This window comes from Stenella coeruleoalba (genome assembly GCF_951394435.1).
Source record: "Stenella coeruleoalba genome assembly, chromosome: 1".
NCBI lineage: Eukaryota > Metazoa > Chordata > Mammalia > Artiodactyla > Delphinidae > Stenella > Stenella coeruleoalba.
Genome location: NC_137169.1, coordinates 38420716 through 38441312, shown reverse-complemented (window position 1 = coordinate 38441312; position 20597 = coordinate 38420716). Strand labels below are relative to the sequence as shown.

Genomic DNA, 20597 nt, shown 5'->3' with positions numbered 1-20597 from the left:
CCCAAATCATGATGAGGGTATGGTGGGCTTCATAAGCCTGCATCATGGTGGCCGGGCTGAAGACCTCAGATCCATGCCTAGGGTCCTGGCTAGTCTAAGCTTTGTGAGATCTAGTCTTGTCTGGTCCCTGGGTTGGTGAACTTCTAGTTAGTTCTCTCGGCAAGGTCAGGGCCTGAGGACACCTTAGCTGACCCAGTCATACCCAGGCTCTTGCTGGAGGTGTTATCCCTCTGAGACCTGGCCAGTCCATCAGCTGCATTTCATGTCCTTCCTTGGAAAACAAAGGAACTTTGGGGCTTTTTACAATATACCCTGGAACCGAAAAGAGGCTTGAGGGTGCTAGCTCAGGGCTTCTTTCTGCTTCACTGCCACTTTCACTCTGGTTCCTCCCAAAAAGGAACTCTGTGCTCTCAACTTTTCCCTCATCTATCCAAAACTCCCCCTCCCCGGATCTGCACCTCGGTGGGAGAAATCAGTTACTCTCCTGAACACTGGCTTCCTGGCCTCTGCCCATTCTTGCCTCAGCCCACCAGCCTGGAAGAGGTGGATTTTCCACAACCTCCATTTCATGTAGTAGAAACTTTCCTCATGATATTACCTGTGTTCTTTCTACCTCTAATTGAGAGCAAAGATCTACAACCCACTCCAGCAGTGGGAGATACAGGAATTTAGAAAATTATTTATTCTGGCCAAAGAAAGGCTTACCATACTTACTGCGACTCAAAAATCCCATTTTAGGGAAGCGATCCCTTCCTTCTCTTGGCATTCATATGCAAATGTCCACCGAATTAAATTTCCTCAGCTGCAATACAGGGGACAGGGGACATTGAAAAAGCCCCCAGCAACACAGATAATGATGCTTGGCAGGTCCAGGTAAGGATTTCAGACTTTACTAAGGCCACTGAAGGGATTTAAGATGGAAAATTACATGTTTAGATAGTAGAGCACCCTGATGACTATTTGGTTAATAATAGCAGGTAAATATTCATTGTGTGCCGACTAAGTGCCAAGTACTGTTCTAAAGTGATTTATATGTAGTAGCTCATTTAATTCTCATATTAAAAATTTGAGGTTGGTATTAGCATTTTACTTATCCTCATTTTACATATATGGAAACCGGGACACAGAGAGATTATGCAATTTGCTCAAGGACATCAGAGGGTAAGGAGGCAGTTTCAGGAATCCACGTCCCAGGATCTTAACACTTATGGAAGCAAATTATGTGTGTGTATAGGGGGTATAAGACCTGAACTAAGAGACCAGTTCAAATGCTATTGTAGTATTCAGATAAGATGTGATGATGGCCTGGACTGGGAATTTCATGGGACAGAGAGGCAGAATGAGTGGGAGAAATATTGGAGTGTATTTTTGATGGGAATTGGTAACTGGCTGGATGTGGGCACAGTAGGGAAGAAATCTAGGACGATCCCTATGTTTCTATTCATTGAGATAGACAAAGGAAGAAGAATCAATATTCCTAACACCACCCTCCCCAACACCCCCCAACTCCTGTCCTGTGTGTCTCGTGCTCTTCTTAAAACCATGTTCATGACTCACCTCCTCTATAAACGCTTCTCTAACCACCACCCGCCCATGGGAATCTATCCTGTGAACAGTTAAAGCATTCATTTTTATAGCTTTCATTTGACACTTTGTTCATGGTTTCATTTACTATTCATTCCACAATCAGCAATCCTACGCAGCCTCTTTATGTATCTCTTTGTATATACAACTTGTCTTCCTAATTAGGTTTTGAAACTCTATGGTGATTCAAACATTGTTTTTTTCATCTCTTGGATTCCCTTGGAGCTCAGATTTGGGCTTGGCACACAGTAGATGTTTTACAGTTATTTAATTTACTTGAACTAAGAAGACGTATGGGAGAAGGGGGAGACTTAGGAAAGAGCAGAATGAGGAATATAGAAATGATCTCCAAAGCAAGGGGGCAACAAAGAAATGGAGACATTGCAGGTCAAGGAGTTTGTATACTAAGAGAATAAACATAGGGCAGGGAGTGGGGAAAGGAGCTGAGAAGAGGAAGACTAAATTAAAATGACGGCTGTTTTCATGACAGGGAGCCTGGTGTTTGTTCATAAGGGAGATGGTGCTGAAAAGTACGGAGAGAGGGGCAGTAAGAGAGAAAAAATGGGGTCAGGGGGTGAATGGGCACTGAATAGAATGGATGAGCTGGATGGGATGGGGCTCAGAAACTTCATAGATGGACATTTTTATGAACGTATTGAGGCTAGGTAGAAATCACTTTGTTCTGCTCTTAATTTAAAACAGTAGTTGTAGTTTGTGAAGGGGTCCAACTGGGAAGACCAACACGTTAGAAGTATAAGAGACAAGAAAGGGGAAGGGAGTGGACAGATTCGATTTCTGATGCCAAATAACCTCAATTTTCTTAGAGGATTCGGAGGCATCATCTGCCCTGGCAGGGGCAGGGAGGATTGAGTGCCTGAGCAGAGTGGCGATCTGGAACAGCTGCTATTGTTAATGTTGAGGGCATGGGCAAGCAAGTTGTTAAAAGACAGGAACCAATAGAATTTACATAGCAGATTCCATACAGAGGGCCAAGGACTCATATTTCCATTATTTTCTCCCGCAAGAGCCTGGAGGTAAGAGAATGGAAATGTTCCGGAAGGAGGTATAGACTCAGTCCCCACACTCACTGCTGCCTCCTGTATACCAGCTAGTCCTGAGCAATGCCAGGATACAAAGGTGAATAAAGGGGTGGCCTTTCCCTGGGACAGCTCACAATCTGGTGGAGGGGACAGATTGATAAGCAAAGAGATACAGTATAATGGATAAATGCTACAACTGGAAGGACGTACATGGATTATCTAGACCTTGTCCTGTCTTCCAAATAAGGAAATTAAATCCGAAAAAGGGAAAGGGGCTTGCCCTAAGCCCCTTATCACCAGACTGAGAATTTCAAGGTCCTTTCTCCTTTCCTCATCACCTGTATGACACAGCAGTTGCACTATTCTCCCCAGTCCCTTTGAATGACACAACCAGTGAATCGGGGAGACTTTTGAATGAATGTGTCTAATCGTGTTGCTCTGTTACCTTGAGTAATTCCAATATTTTAAAAACTGGGTAGAGAAGTGTGAGGCTCCAGAGGAGGAAAAGGAGTCAGCAGAGAGGTATGAGGGAAACCAGGAGCACCAAGGGTTATGGCCTACAAGGAGTGTTGAAACACGTGAAAAGAAAGATGGATGTCAAGCGCTCCTGAGACAACAAGGACCAAGTATAAAATGTGTTTCTTGGAATTAGTGTCATGGAAGTCAGTGGTAACTGTTAGAAAAGTTGTTGAAATGATAGATATAAAAGCCAGAATAAAGTGGGTTGAGCAGTGAACATGATGGCAACTTGTCGAGACTGTGGAGAAAGTACTAACCACCCTGAAAAGTTTGGCTCTGAGAAAGAGAAAATCAGGATGTTACCTAGTTAGGGACTTGAGAGTGGAAGTTAAGGTCTCCCTGCTACCCTGGTTCTTAGGAGAGGGGTTGGGATCCTTGGTGCAGTCACTAGTCTTGAGCTAGAAGGAAGAAGGAAAGGTTAGGGGTAGATGCAAAGTTTCACATTTTGTGGTATTTCAAACCACAACAGAGAAGAGCACAAAATGTAAGTCTCCTAAAATCCCATAAAAAAGTCTCCAGATCATAGTTTTGAATTATATGCATATCACTCAATTTTACAATTTCAAGAGCTAGTCTCTTATCTTCTATTTTAAAAATAGTTTCAAAACTATTTTAAATTCAAAATACTTGAATTTAAGAGGACATTGAAGTCATCTGATCAAAAGTATACTTGCGTGATATCGAGTTAAATAAATTGCTATTCTCAACAGTAAGTTAAACAAATGCCTTCAGCAATCCTTCACATTTGTTTGAATTGGGTGCAATTCAAAAAATAATAATTTTATTTGAGCTATCACATAAGTAACGTAACTATAGGGCATAACAGCCTATGCTAAGATAGACTCTCATCCGGAATAATAATAAAATCAAAATAATATTGAACCCATACTACATGCCAGGCACTTTGCATGCACTGTCTCCATTCTTCTAGGTAGGCCTTACTTACCATCCCCACTTTACAGATGAGCACATTGAAGGCTAGAGAAGCTAAGTCACATGACCTTGATCTGTCCTCTGTATCACATGGTGCCTCCAAGGTATCATAAGACCCCTCCCCTGCCAGTTCTTCTCATTACACAGACACATACAGTGAGCCATAAATGGGCCAATATTTTCGAATATCAACCTGTGTTCATTATTGACTAAATAACAATATTTTACCCTGGTAAGAAACAAAAAGGAAAATCAGCCTGAATTATACATCTTGAAGTATTCAATATTACCAAATTCAAATCATCTAAGTATTTTTCCACATGACCACTATTCACATTTCCTTAAATTACTTAAATTCCTGAAACTTAGAGCACAGTTACCTACTCCAATTACAATGAACTCTGAGCCTTATTCAGAATTAGAAAAATATATCCAGGTTCCTATATTCTTGTAGAACAGGATCCAAACTTTCCTATGGACAACAGAGAGCTTATTTTTGTATAAGTAAATACTACATAACTTTATTCATAAAATGGCACTCATTTTGATAAACAAAAACTATATATACAAATATGAAATCTTAAACTTTAAGGAAAAACTTGACAAAGACTAAAGACGTTGCCTTTACAAGCAAATTTTAACATTTTTAAAATATTTTAAACTTAAAATATTCTTCTTTGTACTGTGACATTAGCAAAATTATAAATGTGTTACTACTTCCATTTTTTTCAATTGCTTTAGCTTCCATGGTCAACAGCACTAGCTCTATTAATCATGGCTATCCCATTGTGTTACTTAAATGGCTTTTAATTTTTAATATGCAGAAAGACATTCTACCATAGAGACAAAGATGGGAATTGTCAAAATAAAATTAATGAAGAACCTATTTTGCAAAACTTGCATGTATATTGTATTTATGATAATGATCTCAGCAGATCTGCAGAAGTATTTTTTCAATTTCATTTTTAATGATTTTATTCAAGGCCTTCATTGTATTGGTAATAGCTCTGATGGGTCACTTCATTTTTTGTTTTTTTGCAACCTTCATATTTTTTACAGTAGATTTTCCTCCACTTGAAATAATTGGGTTGGAGGGGAAAAAATGCAAGTATGTCAGCATCAGTAGGTCATTTCTTGAAATATTAAAATTGCTAAAGTAATCACTCTATCAAGGGCAGAACGAAAATGATACTTTATAGCCCTTTTGCCTGAAACTCTGCTCAGAGTTGGGAGCACACCATCTGGATTTCAGCCAGTAGAAAACAAAGCAAGAGAAGAAACCAGTCTTTCTGCACTGCCTGCTCTATGTTAAACTTTCCCCAGGACAAGAAATAACCAAGCCAGTAAATGGGAGCAGGAGAGAGGGAAATGAGGATTAATGTCTCCAAAAATTATCCTGCTTTGTGTCAGATCTACTTACAGATTAAACCGCTCACCAGCTTCCTGCAATGTGCCGTTCTGTGGATGGAACATAACTCCTGGACTCACGTGGTACTTAAGCCAGTGGCAACCTAAGCCTCAGTTTCCCCAACTGTAAAACATGGCAATGACAATAGCACCCACCACAGTCAGTTACTGTGAGAATTAAATGCACAGCACTGAGCACTGTGCGGGAGCAGTGAGTGCACACGTGCTTTTATATACTGTGATTATCAGAGAAACCAGGGCTTCCAGCCAGGGAAACCTAAGGAAGTGAAGGAAGGGGTTTGTCATTCAGCCATTAAACAAACATAAATTAAACAAAAAATGTGTATACTAAACAAACATATCCCATCAATAAACAAACATGCAAAGACACTGTCATGCAGTTTACCATCTACCACATATTTCCCACCAAGTGAATGTTTATTAAGTGAATGAATGAACCATGGTTCGAACCTCTTTTTCAATGCTTTCATCCCTACATTTTCAAAACTTCTGAGTGAACCAGCTACAACAGCTATTGAGGAAATGGTGGGGTGGCTTTGCCCCTAGAATGAAGCTGAAAGCTGGAAATTACCTTATGTGCTGCGAAGGAACTGAAAAGCACAGCCAAAACCTTTTAAACAGAAAGATGCTCAAATGGGCAGAAATGAGTTAAGTAATAAGGTTAGGTAAAGGACTTTAATTAGTTTTTGTTACAGAAAAGGACTTACTTTAGAGACAAATAGACTTTTAGACTCTTGTAATTTAAAAGAATCCATACCTGGAAGTGGAAATAACAAGAGCTTACAGAAGTATGTCACTTTCAGAAATATTCCCTTGCTTGATTCTCCCGACTGCTCTGTGAAAGGTAGGGCAACATAAGGTTCATTTCACAGATAAGGATGCGGAAACACAGAGAGCTCCCAGGGTGAGCGGGATGTACAAGTGAGACTAAATCTGGGTCGCTGGTCCCAGCTCGGGCTCTCAGCAGTCGTTGCAAAAGGGACTGGCACGTGTATTGTTTCACATCTGTGTCATCTCTTTCTGGCCAGGATTTTCCAGAACTGGTAGGAGGGCATGCATGTGTTGCCAAGGAAGGAGGATGTAGGAAAGGAGAGTGGAGGTCAGACGATCAGTCAGTCTTGAAGAAGCTGAGCTGAGGAGGTAGAAAAAATGCAATGCCTGGGGTAGGGGCTAACTTATATAAGTCAGAGAGACCCACCTGATGATCTACAAGGGATACTAATGTCTGGGCCCAGATGAGGAAGTCGTGGTCAGGGTGTGGATCAAGACCCAGTGCAGAAAGTAGGGGTGTAGTGATGAGGATAGATTCAGATCCCCCAGATTCCAGGGTAGAACAGATGCCTTACCCCCCATTCCAAAGACCCTTCCGTAGCCCGTATTTTGAGAGTCAGGGTAGAAGCCCTAAGTCAGTCCTTATTCTGGGAGCTCAGGAAGCCTTTGTCCTCCCCCTACCCCACCTCAGAATGGATGCTTCCTATCTGTGCTTGGTATTTTTAGAAGTCCAATGCGCTATCCATTGCGCCACTGAGCCCGACTGTGCTTGGTATTTTTAAAGAAACGTAGGCTCTGCACGGGGTCCCACTCAGACTTCTTTTTTTTTTTTTGCGGTACGCGGGCCTCTCACTGTTGTGGCCTCTCCCGTTGCAGAGCACAGGCTCCGGACGCGCAGGCTCAGCGGCCATGGCTCATGGGCCCAGCCGCTCCGCGGCATGTGGGATCTTCCCGGACCGGGGCACGAACCCGTGTCCCCTGCATCGGGGCAGGCGGACTCTCAACCACTGCGCCACCAGGGAAGCCCTAAATTTTTTTTTTTCAGACTTCTTAATGAGCCTAGTGGGGGACCCCGGGGGTAAACTGACACTTTGTTCCCTGAGGGGGTGAATGGAGACCTCTCTGAAGTCTGACAGATACTTTCTCTTCCTGTTCTGCCTCACAAACTGCTGACTCTACCTTACAAACAAATTTCAAATCTGATCTGTGCAGTCTGGCTGCTGCCATGGTTGTAGGTCAGACCTAGACCAAGTCCATGTCTTGCTTCAAAACCATCATGGGTTTTGGAAAAGGTCTTCTTTCTTGTGATGGCATGCAAGGTATACCCCTACTCTTACTTCCATCTCCATCTTCCACGGCCCTTTTTCCCCCTCAGCCAACTCACCTCATCATTCCCTAAAAGCACCATGCCTCCAGACCTTTGCCTTTGCTGTTCCTTCCTTCTGATTCCTTCGCAATTCACCTCCTCCCCAATTGGATGGGCTCTGAAGGTTCCAGCAAAAAATTCACAGCCAGTAGAAGATTAGAGAGGATAAAGCAAGGGATTCATTTCATATCAGGAATGCCAACAGGCACAGAGTTTCAGCCAGCTTCCTCTTGAGGCCTTTCTTTCCACACATCTCCCCGCCCCCAGGGACTTACTTGAGGTCCCAAAGTAGGTAGTCAAGTCCAGACCAAGAGTGGAGTCTACTAGCCCGGCCACCGTCATTGTTCTTACTGCCATGAGGTGGCACTGTTGGAAACTGGTTTTGCTCTGTAAAGCCACCTGGGAGTGATGCAGAGGTACCACTGATGTTGCCCAAGCTTCAGTCAGGGCTACCCACCTAGGAGATTGCTAATGTCACAATTCTTTTTAGTTGACACCCTCTACCATTTCAGCCACTGTGCCTCAAAGCACTGCACCAGAAAAAGCTACTAGAACGAGCCACAAACCAAGGCAAAAATCATTCCTTCCCCTAAAAACTCCTAGGGGCTTACGTTGAATGTGGTGCCCAGTCTAGAATATCCCTTTGCATAAGGTAATTTTATTTAAATGGAATCACTGCCCTTCCCTGCCACTGAGATTATCAGGACCACGTTGTTGGTCCTCCCAAATCTCCCTCACTTCCAATTATGCAGCTGAGGAAGGAGTGTGTGTCCCTCTGTACCTGTCTGTGTAGAGAACTTTGACTCAGAGACACAGTTTTTGCCAAATCCCACAAACAGAAGGTCCTATTACACCCTGAGTTGTCCCAGAAAATGGATGTCTATTCTCCCTACAACTCAAGGGACTCTCATAGGACAAACAGAGTCAGCTTCAAGGTGTACATCTGATTCTACTTCTAGGTTAATATCCAAAATATATAAACAGCTCATACAACTCAATATCAAAAAAACAACCTGATTAAAAAATGGGCAGAAGACCTGAATAGACATTTTTCCAAGGAAGACATATAGATGGCCAACAGGCACATGAAAAAATGCTCAACATCACTAATCATCAGAGGAATGAAATCAAAACCACAATGAGATATTACCTCACACTTGTCAGGATGACTATCATCAAATAGAACACAAATAATAAATATCAGTGAGGGTGCGGAGAAAAGGGAACCCTCACACACTGTTGGTGGGAATGTAACTCGATGCAGCCACTGTGGAAAATAGTATGGAAGTTCCTCAAAAAAATAAAAATAGAACTACTATATGATCCAGCAATTCTAATCCTGGGTATATATCTGAAGAAAATGAAAACACTAATTTGAAAAGATACATGCACCTCAATGTTCATAGCAGCATTACTTACAATTGCCAAGATATGGAAGCAACCTAAGTGTCCATCAACAGAGGAATGGATAAAGAAGATGCGGTATGTATCTACACAATGGAATACTAATCAACCATTTTAAAAAATGAAATTTTGCCATTTGCAACAACGTGGTTGGACCTGGAGGGTATTATGCTTCGTGAAATAAGTCAGATAGATGAAGACAAATACTGTATGTTATCACTTATACAAGGAATCTAAAAAATAACACAACTAGCAAATATAACAAAAAGAAACAGACTCACATATATAGAGAAGAAGCTAGTGGTTATCACGAGGAGAGGGAAGTGGGGAGGGACGAGATTGGGGCAGGAGATTAAGAGGAACAAACTACTATGTATCAAATAAATAAGCTGCAAGGATGTATTGTACAGCACAGGGAATATAGCCAATATTTTATAATAACTATAAATGGAGTACAGTCTAAAAATTGTGAATCACTATGCTGTACATCTGAAACATATAATATTGTAGATCAACTATACCTCAATAAAATTGATTAATTAGTTAATTAAATTAAAAAAGAAGAAAAGCCAAGATGAGAAGTGGAGAGAACGTGGCCCCCTTGGAATCTCTAGTTCCAGGCCTATGGCATCCTGTGATTTAGTTATGTGAATCAGTAAAGTCTCAGGTTAGGTTTCTGTTACTTTCCACTAAAACATAAACAAACAAACAACAACAACAATGAAACTCCCAACTAATATATCTGATCCTCACTAAAAATGGTACGTTGTAGTTTTATAAAGGTTTTGTGTACCCTTTCTCTCTGTCTCCTAATGATAACCCTGTTAAGAAGCACTTGTATTTTCTTTAAAAAATGAGACATAATTCACAAACTACAACATACACTATTTTAAGGTGCACAGGTCAGTGGTTTTTAGTATACTCCCAAGGTGTCCAACCATCACCCCCGTAAAAAAATTTTTTTTCAGTTGACACTGTGCAACTCTTATAGCTACACAAATGGAGGGAAGCAGGAATAATTTCAAAGGACGGTGTATTCATTTTCTACTGCTGCCACAAAGTGCCACAAATTTAGTAGCTTAAAATAACACTAATTTATTATCTTACAGTTCTGTAAGCCAGAAGTCTGACATGGGTCTCACTGAGCTAAAATCAAGGTGTCAGCAAGGCTGCATTTCTTTCTGGAGGCTCGAGGGGAGAATCCATTTCATTGTTTTTTCCAGCTTCTAGAGACCATCCACATTCCTTGGTTCATAGACTCCTTCCCCCATCTCCAAAGTCAGCAACACTGGATCTCTGACCCTTCTGTAGTCACATCTCCCTCTGACCACAGCCTGGAAAGGTTCTCTGCTTTAAGGACCCATGTGATTCAGTTTGGACCCATCCAAATAATACAGGAAAATCTCCCCCATCTCAAAGTCTTTAACTTAATCACATCTGCAAAGTCCCTTCTGTCATGTAAGTGACATATACACAGGTTCTAAGGATAAGAACATGGGCATATTTGGAAGGGCTGTTATTCTGCCTATCACAGAAAGTAATCCAAAAGTTAACTGAGGGTTGTCCAAGTAACTAAGCAGGTTTTTGAAGGTGAGATATTTGGCAAACACACTCATGAAATATAACATGTTGGTTAAGATTCTTGGCTCAATATTCAGAACAAACCAGTTTCAAATAATGGGGCACTATTTACTATTTGTGTAGCCTTGAGCAAGTTACTTTGTGGCTTCGGAGACTCAGTTTCCTCTGCTGTAAAATGGGCATTTTTTTCAGTACTTATTCATAGGGCTTGCAGCGGAAGTCCTTGTTCACCTTCAAGATCCCCCTGGGGAACAAGGCATTCATTCCTCTAGTTCCCTGGTGTGTTGGCTACTAACGGCTCAAAGATGCATCCTTCTCCGGGGATTGCCCTGCTGCAGCCAAAGGGCAGAAAGGACTGAAGATCAGCTCCAGAACTTAATTCCAAGAAGAACAAAGCTCCAGAGGAGATTAAACTTTCAACCTCAGCAGGATTGCCACAACAAAGTCAGGGTACCAGTTGGGAAGAATGGGACCCTAATACATGAGATAGGACATCTGAGTCAATGCACTTAAAAATCTTGGGTCCTGAGCAGAGAGTGAACAGGAGGCGGAGCCGGGGGAGCTGCTCTCGTAGCTCCTCCTGGCCCTCTGCTGGGGAGGAGTTTGTCCTCTGCCGGGGAGGAGTTTGCCTTCTGCCGGGAAGGAGTGACCACAGCTCTTCGCTTTGGGGGAAGATGAAGAGTTGGAAGAGGAATATGATAAGGAGGAACCTCTTAAGTTTCCCAGTGATTTTCCACGTGTGCCCAGTGGAAAGAAACCTGCACCCCGGAGACAACGGCACCACTTTCCAGCCAAGGAGGATACTTGGGAGGGTGGACGCAGCGATCTCAGATCCCCTGGTCTACATCGGCTGGGTCGGAAATGGAGTCAGGCAGATTAGCACAGAGGACTGGGATTGTGGGGGGCAGAGGAACTGTGTCAGCTTGGACAGGCAGGTTTCTAGAGGCTGATCGAACTGCTGGTATTAGTGGGGGAGTACATGGAAACTTATGGCCATCTCATCCATGCACACAGGCAGCTGAAAGGCAGTGATCCAGACCATTTTTGTGTCTGGGTGGGAGTCTGGGCAGGGCGGCTGGGGGCTGGGACCAGGTAATGTTCCAATTTCTGAGCCAAGGGTTTTGCTATGGGGTAGTGCTGTTCACCCGTTTTCTTAGGCTACTGGGGGCTTTGCTGCTCCCAGCTGTGGCCCTTTTGTTGGGCTGCCTACAGTTGGGCTGGAGGTTTCTGGTAGCACTGAGTGACTGGTTAGGCCGGACGGGTAAAGCCACCTGGCTCTTCTCTTGGCTGGCTTCTCCCACCTGGCAGCAGTGCCTGATTCTGCCAAGAGATAGCAGGCCGTGGCAGCAGCTGGCAAGAATAGTTCAGTGGGGTTGGCTGGAGTTGGCCTTGGGTCAAGAGAGGAATAAGCAGGGGAATGCACCTGTAGCTAGTGGTCGCTACTGCCAGCCTGAAGAGGAAGTGGCTCGACTGTGGACCATGGCTGGGGTTCCTGAGGATGAGCTAAACCCTTTTCATGTGTTAGGGGTTGAAGCCACAGCCTCGGATGTTGAACTGCAGAAGGCCTATAGGCAGCTGGCAGTGATGGTTCATCCTGACAAAAAATAATCATCCCCGGGCTGAGGAGGCCGTCAAGGTTTTGCAGGCAGCTTGGGACATTGTCAGCAACCCTGAAAGACGGAAGGAATATGAGATGAATCGAATGGCAGAGAATGAGCTGAGCCGGTCAGTGAATGAGTTTCTGTCCAAGCTGCAGGATGACCTCAAAGCAGCAATGAATACTATGATGTGCAGCCGATGCCAGGGAAAGACATGGGAGGTTTGAAATGGAACAGGAACCTGAGAGTGCCAGACACTGTGCTGAGTGTAATAGGCTGCATCCTGCCGAGGAAGGAGAATTTGGGGCTGAGTCAAGCAGGTTGGGCCTCAAGATTACCTACTTTGCGCTGATGGATGGAAAGGTGTATGACATCACAGAGTGGGCTGGATGCCAGCATGTGGGAATCTCCCCAGATACCCCCAGAGTCCCCTATCACATCTCATTTGGTTCACGGATGCCAGGCACCAGTGAGCAGCAGAGAGCTACCCCAGATGCCCCTCCTGCTGACCTTCGGGATTTCTTGAGCCAGATCTTTCAAGTACCCCCAGGCTAAGTGTCCAACGGGAACTTCTTTGCAGCTCCTCAGCAGGGCCCTGGGGCCACTGCAGCCTCCAAGCCCAACAGCACAGTAGGAGGAGCCAAACCAAAGTGGGGAAAGAAAGTGAGGAGGCCCTTCCAACGTTGACACCCCCTCTCTTTCCACAAATCAATGTCAGGGAGTCAAAAGGGCTGTGTACAGTGCAGGATGGAGTTTGATTTGTTTATTTTTAAATATTTAAAAAAGGGAAAATTTTAAGCTCAAATTGTTTACTCAATAGTTATAGGAAGCCCTGGAACTACTCTCCCTCCTCCACCAGCACCCAGGAACTGAGTCTTGTCTCCTGACAATACCAAAGAAATAGGGGGTGGCTAGAACAAAGAACCTAGGGCCTGGACCTGGGCTGGACAATATCTCCCATAGTAGTGTGGGAACTGGGTATTTCCCTGGGGTCTGTATGCCTTTGTCTTGTCTTTTGCTTCTACAGCTGATGACACTTTCCCCCCTTTTAAAAAAAAATCTTGGGTCCCCAATCCCCCTTGAACGATTCCAGCCATTTGAAAATCAACTCTTGTCATGCTCCTGGGCCCCAGTAGAGATAAGGTACCTAACCATGGAGCACGAATGACCATGTAGTCACAAACATTTGTTTCAGCTGGGTCTGTCAGACCTACTAAGTCATAAGTTTGGGCAGGCCCAGCAGCAATAGATCATAAGATAGAAGTGGTGCACCCGGGATCCGGTGCAACTAGGACCAGAGAGCACAGAGAAGCTGCATGAGTTCTATGTTATGCACGAGCTAAGTGGCTCAGACTTTCATGTTGTCCACCACTGTTGCTTGGGACACTTTCCCTCAGTTCATACCAATAGCAGCAGGTGTGGTCCTTTATGACTCACTTACGGAAGAGGGAAAAGGCTGAGCACGGTGCTCACGTGGGTTGGTGCCGTCTGTGAGTGCAAGTTGTTAATGGACTGCTACTGCTCTACAGCCCCATTCAGGGGCGGTTCTGAAGGGCAGCAGCGAGAGGAAATCTTCCCAACGCACAGAGCTTTAGGAAGTGCATCTGATCATACTTTCAATGGGAAATAGAATAAGAATATGTACAGACTCATGAGCAGTGGTGAGTGGCTTGGCTGGTTTGACTGGGACCTAGAGGGAGAAAGATTAGAAAATAGGGGAGAAGAAGGTCTGGGAAACAGTTGTGTGGATGGAAAAATGGCAATGGGCACGAAGTGTGAAGATCTTTGTATTGTATCCTAATACCCACCCAAGAGTTTCTATCACAAAAGAGGCATAAAAATCCTGGTAGACAAAGTGACTCAATCAGTTAACATCAGCCTCTGTCATCATGTGTTCCAGTACTGGCACAAAGGGTACATGAGCAGGGTAGCCATAGTGGCAGGGAAGCAGGCTATGAATGGGTCCAGTAACATGGACTCCCTCTTACTCATGAAGTTTTTCCCTAGTGACTGCCACTGTGAAACATTCAACCTACCAACAAAAGAGACCAATGCTAAACCCCTGAAACAGGACATCCCCTGAGAAGATAAACACACTGGATATCTTGCATCCTGAAAGAGAGAGAATTAATCTTAACTGGATTTGGCCAAGTTCCAGTTATTGGTTTACCATTCTTGCCTGCAGGGCTTCAGCTAACACCATTGTTCAAGGGCTTACACAGGGTTTGGCTTTAACACAAGATCTCACACATCATCTTCGACTATGAGAGCTGCTTTACAGGAAAGGAGGTATGGTGGTGAACATAGAACCATGGGACCCATCATATACTGCCCACCAAAAAGTTTGTCCTGAAAAGGTGATGAAATGGCCTTTTGAAAGCACAGCTGAGGCTCCAACTTGGAGATAATACCTTGTGAGGATGGGGCCCCATGGATGTAATATACAACCTACTCATCGACCTAATGGTTCTGTATTTTCAATGCATAGATTACATCGGTCTAGAAACCAAACAGTGGAAGAAAAATTGACTCTGCTCACCATCACTCTCAGTGATTCACTTTGGGGAATTAATGCTCCCTTTATGCACAAAAATAGGCTCTGTGGATCTAAAGACTTTTTTCCCAAGCGGGAGATATTTCTACCAGGGGCACAGCAAAAATCCCATTAAACATTAATCTATGCTTCCACCCAGTTACTTCAGGTTCTTTTTACCAAGAGACAAGAAGGCAAGACAAGGAGTCCCATCCTGTAAAGGGTAATTGACCCTGATCATTAGGAGGAGGTATGGCTACTATTCACGATGGGAGCAGGGTAAATTACTTTGACATCCAAATGACCAATTAGGAAATCTTCTGGTATTTACCTACCCAATTATGACAGTAGACAGACAAGTGCATCCTGAGATGATCATGTGTGATCAAGGGCTCAGTCCCTAAGGGATAAGGAGCTGAGTCACCCCATCTAGACCAGCAGAGATGCTAGCTGAAGATGAGGAAAATTTAGAAGGAGTAGAGGAGGGAGATGATGAGTATCATTTGTGACCTTGAGAGCACAAATGGTCATCTCATTTGCCTTCTAAATTTCCCAAGGAATTTACTACATGAAGCAAGTGGATCCAAGCAGTGAACAGTGTGGATTATAAAGGAGAGTATGGTACACCACTAAGTTCCCCCTTTAGGAATGAGGTACATATTCCCCCAACTGCTAGGAGTATTAGCTGCTGATGGCTCACATCTATGTTCCTCTCTGGGAAATTCCCTAGGCCACATGAGCCTGCCTTGCCCAAGGTCACATTCCTCCTTTAGGGGCAGCCTGCAATCAATGACTGGTCAGTGTAGAGGTACAATAGTTATTCCCCTACCCCTTTTCAGAACAACTCTAAAGGACACCCCAGATTCAGTGCTTACCATGAGATTGCCTGAGCCAACTATTTCAAGTGTATCACAGTTCATATTCTCCCCCTGCCTAATCCCTGCCGTCCTTGCTTCCTCACAGGTGTTGTTCCATAGAGCATTTCCTAAAAACTACCTTACAGGGTAGTATAAGTATTAAGGAAGCTAATTTAGTACAATGCTGAGAATATAGTATTGTGCCAAATAAATGATAGGCCAGTAGTAGCAAAACTGGAGTTAGAAATCTGAGGTGTGGGTCCTGACTCCAACACGTACTTGCTTTGTAACCTTGAGAAAGTCAATTGATACCTCTGGGCCTCAGTTTTCTTATCTGTAAAATAAGGTTAATAACACCTGATAAATTGAGGAGTAGATATGAATGTGCTTTGGAAAGGTTAAGCACTAGACAAAGGTAGAGCAGAATTTTTTTTTTTTTTTTTTTTTTTTTGCTGCTCTACTGCTACCAGCACTGTGTTAGGTGCTAAGGAAAGAAAATCTCACTTTCTTAGAACTTGCCTCTGACTCTCATTCCAGATATGAAGTGGTGATACACAATGTTCCCAGCTGAAGAGAAACTTGACAGTTCTGTGCTTTGCCTTGGATGGGAAAAGTAGGCAAATATTTAAATATTTGAGTATTAGAAGGCCCTCTGCCACAGTGACATTAGGAAGGATGGCAAAGTCAGAAGCCCCAGGAATCCATATCTCCATTGAAACACTTGAGCTAGCAGGAGCTGTCTTAAGCAACTATTTTGGAACTCTGAGTCTAGTAGAACACTCATAACATCTAAGGAAAAGCTTGATGAAGGGACAGGTAAATTTCAGTCAGTTTCAGCTTTGTTGCATTAGTGGCTACTATCTCCAGGGCAGGCAGCTGTGGGGACAGTGGCATGTGTTTCCAGTGCAACTTGCTGGAGCCAGGGTTGGCAATAAGGCTCTGTCCTCCCAAGGCTGGAGTTGAGTGTTTCAGTTGCTGATTTGCTGCTTTTCATCACTAAGGGACCAGCACAATATGTTTTGGCCCCCACAGGCTGAAATGGCTTCCCAACTAAGAGGGAATTTTAAGTGACAGGATCTCCTCACCCCATCCTGTGAGCCAGATATTTAAAGAAATATTTTCCAGGTCACTGGCTGACAACAGAGACAATGGAAAACAACTGGCTGGCCACACACAACAAGGAATACACACTTTGCAAAAATAGTTTGGAAGAGTCACAAGGGATGGCTCCCAGCTTCAACAAGTAAAATACAAGTAATGACTGAAGAGTGACAGAATTAGACTTCCAAATTACTACAACATAAGAGTCAGAATGTCCAATAATCAACAAAAATTACAAAACGTGCAAAAAAACAAAAAATATGACTCACTCAAAGGAAATAAAGAATATGACATAAACTATTCCTGAGGGAGCCTAGACATTGGAATTGTTTGTCAAAGATGTTAACCAACAGTCTTAAATATGTTCAATGAGTTAAAAGAAACCATGGACAAAGAACTAAAGGAAATTAGGAAAATCGTGTTTGAACAAAATGAGATTATCAATAAAAAGATAGAAATTATAAAAATAAACAAAACAGAAAAGTACAATAACTGGCTCTGAAAAGTATAATAACTGAAAAGAAAAACTCACTAAAGAGATCTGACAGCAGATTTAAGCAAGCAGAAGAAATGATCAGTCAAGTTGAAGATAAGACATTTGAAATTAACCAGTTGGAGGAACAGAAGAAAAAGGAATGAAGGAAAACAAACAGAGCCTGAGACCTGTGCGACCCATGAAGCATACCAATACGTGCATTTTATGAATCTCACAAGAAGAGAGAGAAAGAGGAAGAAAAAATATTTGAAGAAATAATGGTCTAAAACTTCCTAAATCTGATGAAAGATTTGAATACACACATCTAAGAATCTCAATGAACTCCAAGCAGTATAAACTTGAAGAGATCCACACTGAGACACATTATAGTCAAATTATAAAAACCTAGAGGCAGAAAGAGAATTCTGAAAGCAGCAGGAGATAAGTGACTCATCACATACAAGGGATCCTTGATAAGATTAACAGCTGATTTCTCACCAGAAATCATGAGGGCCAGAAGACAGTGGAATGATATATGTGAAGTTCTGAAAGAAAATGTCAATTAAGAATTTGATATCTGGCAAAATTATCTTTAAGAATGAAGGAGAAATTAAGACATTCCAAGATAAACAGAAGCTGAGGGAATTTAATACCAGTACACCTGCCCCACAAAAAGTGCTAAAGAGGGACTTCCCTGGTGGCACAGTGGTTAAGAATCTGCCTGCCAATGCAGGGGACACCAGTTTGAGCTCTGACCTGGGAAGATTCCACATGTCGTGGAGCAACTAAGCCTGTGCACCACAACTACTGAAGCCCATGCACCCTAGAGTCCATACTCTGCAACAAGAGAAGTCACCACAATGAGAAGCCTGCGCACCACAACAAAGAGTAGCCCCCGCTTGCTGCAGCTAGAGAAAAGCCTGTGTGCAGCAACAAAGACCCAATGAGCCAAATAAATAAATAAAAATATAAATAAAAATGCTAAAGAAATTTCTTCAGCCTCAAATAAAGGACACTAAACAGTAACTTGAAGATATAAAATATATGTTAAAAAAAAACTAGTAAAGGTAACTTCATAGGTAAATATAGAAGCCAGTATTATTGTAGTTTTCTTTTGGTTTGTAGTTTCCTTTTTCTACATAAATGAAAAGGAAAATTCATTAAAATTATATAGCTATGTTAATAAGCATACAATATATAAAGACATAATCTTTGACAATAATAATATAAAGAGGTTGGGACAGAGATGTATAGGAACACATGTTTATATACTACTAAGTATTAGTAGTATAATACTCTAATTATATAAGTATAATTAGTAGTATTATAGTATAATTAGTAGTAATTATCTAAGTATAATTAGTAGTATTATAGTAAGTATAATACTTATAATTCAATAAGATTAGTATAAATTTAAGGTGGTAATTGTAAGCTCCAAGATGACCACTAAGAAAATAAATTTAAAATATACATAAAAGGCAAGATGAAGGGAATCCAAAAGGTGTACTACAAAACATGAACAAAATGCAAAACAAAAAAGGCATTAATGGAGGAAATGAACACAAAACATATAAGACACACAGAAAACAAATAGCTGAATGGCAGAAGTAAATCCTTCTTTATGAGTAATCACATTAAATATAAATGCATTAGACTCTTCTATTGAAAGACAGAAGTTGGCAAATTAGATTAAAAGAAAAAAAACAGGATCCATCTATATGCTTCTAGAAGAGACACACTCTAGATACAAGGACACAAATGGTTGAAAGTAAAAGGATAAGAAGTAAAGTAAAAGGATAAAAAATATATCCCATGCAAACAGTACCCATAAGAGAGCTTTGGTGGCTATATTACTATCAGAAAAATGGATTTTGAACTCAAAAATTTATAAGAGATAATAAAGGACATGATATATTGATAAAAGGTTCAATACAGCAAGAAGATACAATTTTAAATATATACACACCCAACAAAGGGGCCCCAGAATATATGAATCAAAAGTTGACAGAATTGAAGGGAGAGATAGATATTTCCATGATAAGTTGACGACTTCAATACCCCACCCAATAATATATTCTTTTCAAGTGCACATGGAACATTCTTTGGGATAGACCATATGTTAGGCCACAAAAAAGTTTGAATAATTTGAAAAGATTGAAATAATACAGGGACTTCTCTGGTGGTCCACTGGTTAAGAATCTGCCTTCCAATGCAGTGGATGTGGGTTCAATCCCTTGTTGGAGAACTAAGATCCCACATGCCATGTGGCCCATACGCCACAACTACTGAGCCAGCATGCCACAACTAGGGAGAAGCCTGCGCACCATGATGAAACATCCTGTGTGCCACAACTAAGGCCCAATGCAGTCAAAAATAAATACATACATACATACATACATATTTTTAAAAAAGAAATAATGCAAAGTACATTTTCTGATTACATGGAATGAAACTAGAAATCAATAACAAAAGAAAACTGAAAAATTCACAAATTTGTGGTAATTAAACAGAACACTTAAACAATCAATAGGTCAAAACCACAGGAGAATTAGAAAATACCGTAAGACAAATGAAAACAAAAGCATAATATGTCAAAATTTATGAGATACAGTGTAAGCAATGTTAGGAGGGAAACTTACAGCTGCAATCACATATATTGAAAAAAAAGAAAGGTCTCAAATGATAACTTAACTGCATACCTTAAGGACTTAGAAAAAGAAAAGCATACTAAACCCAAAGCTGACAGAAAGAAAGAAATAATAAAGGTTAGAATGGAGATAAATAAAATAGAGAATAAAAAAAGCAATAGATAAAATCAACAAAACCAAAAGATGGCTCTTTGAAAAGATCAATAAGATGACAAACCTTTAGCTAGATTGACTAAAGAAAAAAAGAGATGACTCAAGTTAAAAAATCAGAAATGAAAGTGGGGATATTACTACTGATTTTACAGAAATAAAAAGGATTATAAAAGAATACTTTGAACAGTTGTATACTAACAAATTAGGTAACTTAGATGAAATTGACAAGTTCCTAGAAACACATAATCTACCAAACTGACTTAAGAAGAAATAGAAGATCCAAATAGAAGTGTAACTAGTAAGGAGATCAAATAAGTAATCAAAAACCTCCCAAATAAGAAAAGCCCAGATCAGATGGCTTCACTGGTGAATTGTATCAAATGTTTAAAGAAGAAATAACACCAATTCTTCTCAAACTCTTCCAGAAAGTTGAAGAGGAGGAAACACTTCTTTTCTCATTCTATAAGGTCAAAATTACCTTGATACAAAACCCAAAGACACCACAAGAAAAGAAAGCTGCAGGTCAATATTTCTTATGATTATAGAAGCAAAAATCCTTAACAAAATACTAGCAAATTCAATAGTATATGAAAAGGATTATACATC

At 41.6% G+C, this 20597-nt stretch overlaps 1 pseudogene across 1 annotated transcript; it reads left to right on the top strand.

Moving 5' to 3' along the window:
* Positions 1 to 2626: 2626 nt before the first annotated feature.
* On the top strand, positions 2627 to 12911 carry LOC307197784 (dnaJ homolog subfamily C member 14-like; annotated as a pseudogene). Its single transcript has 2 exons — positions 2627 to 2647; positions 11282 to 12911. The product of its transcript is annotated as a dnaJ homolog subfamily C member 14-like (transcript).
* Positions 12912 to 20597: the final 7686 nt, after the last annotated feature.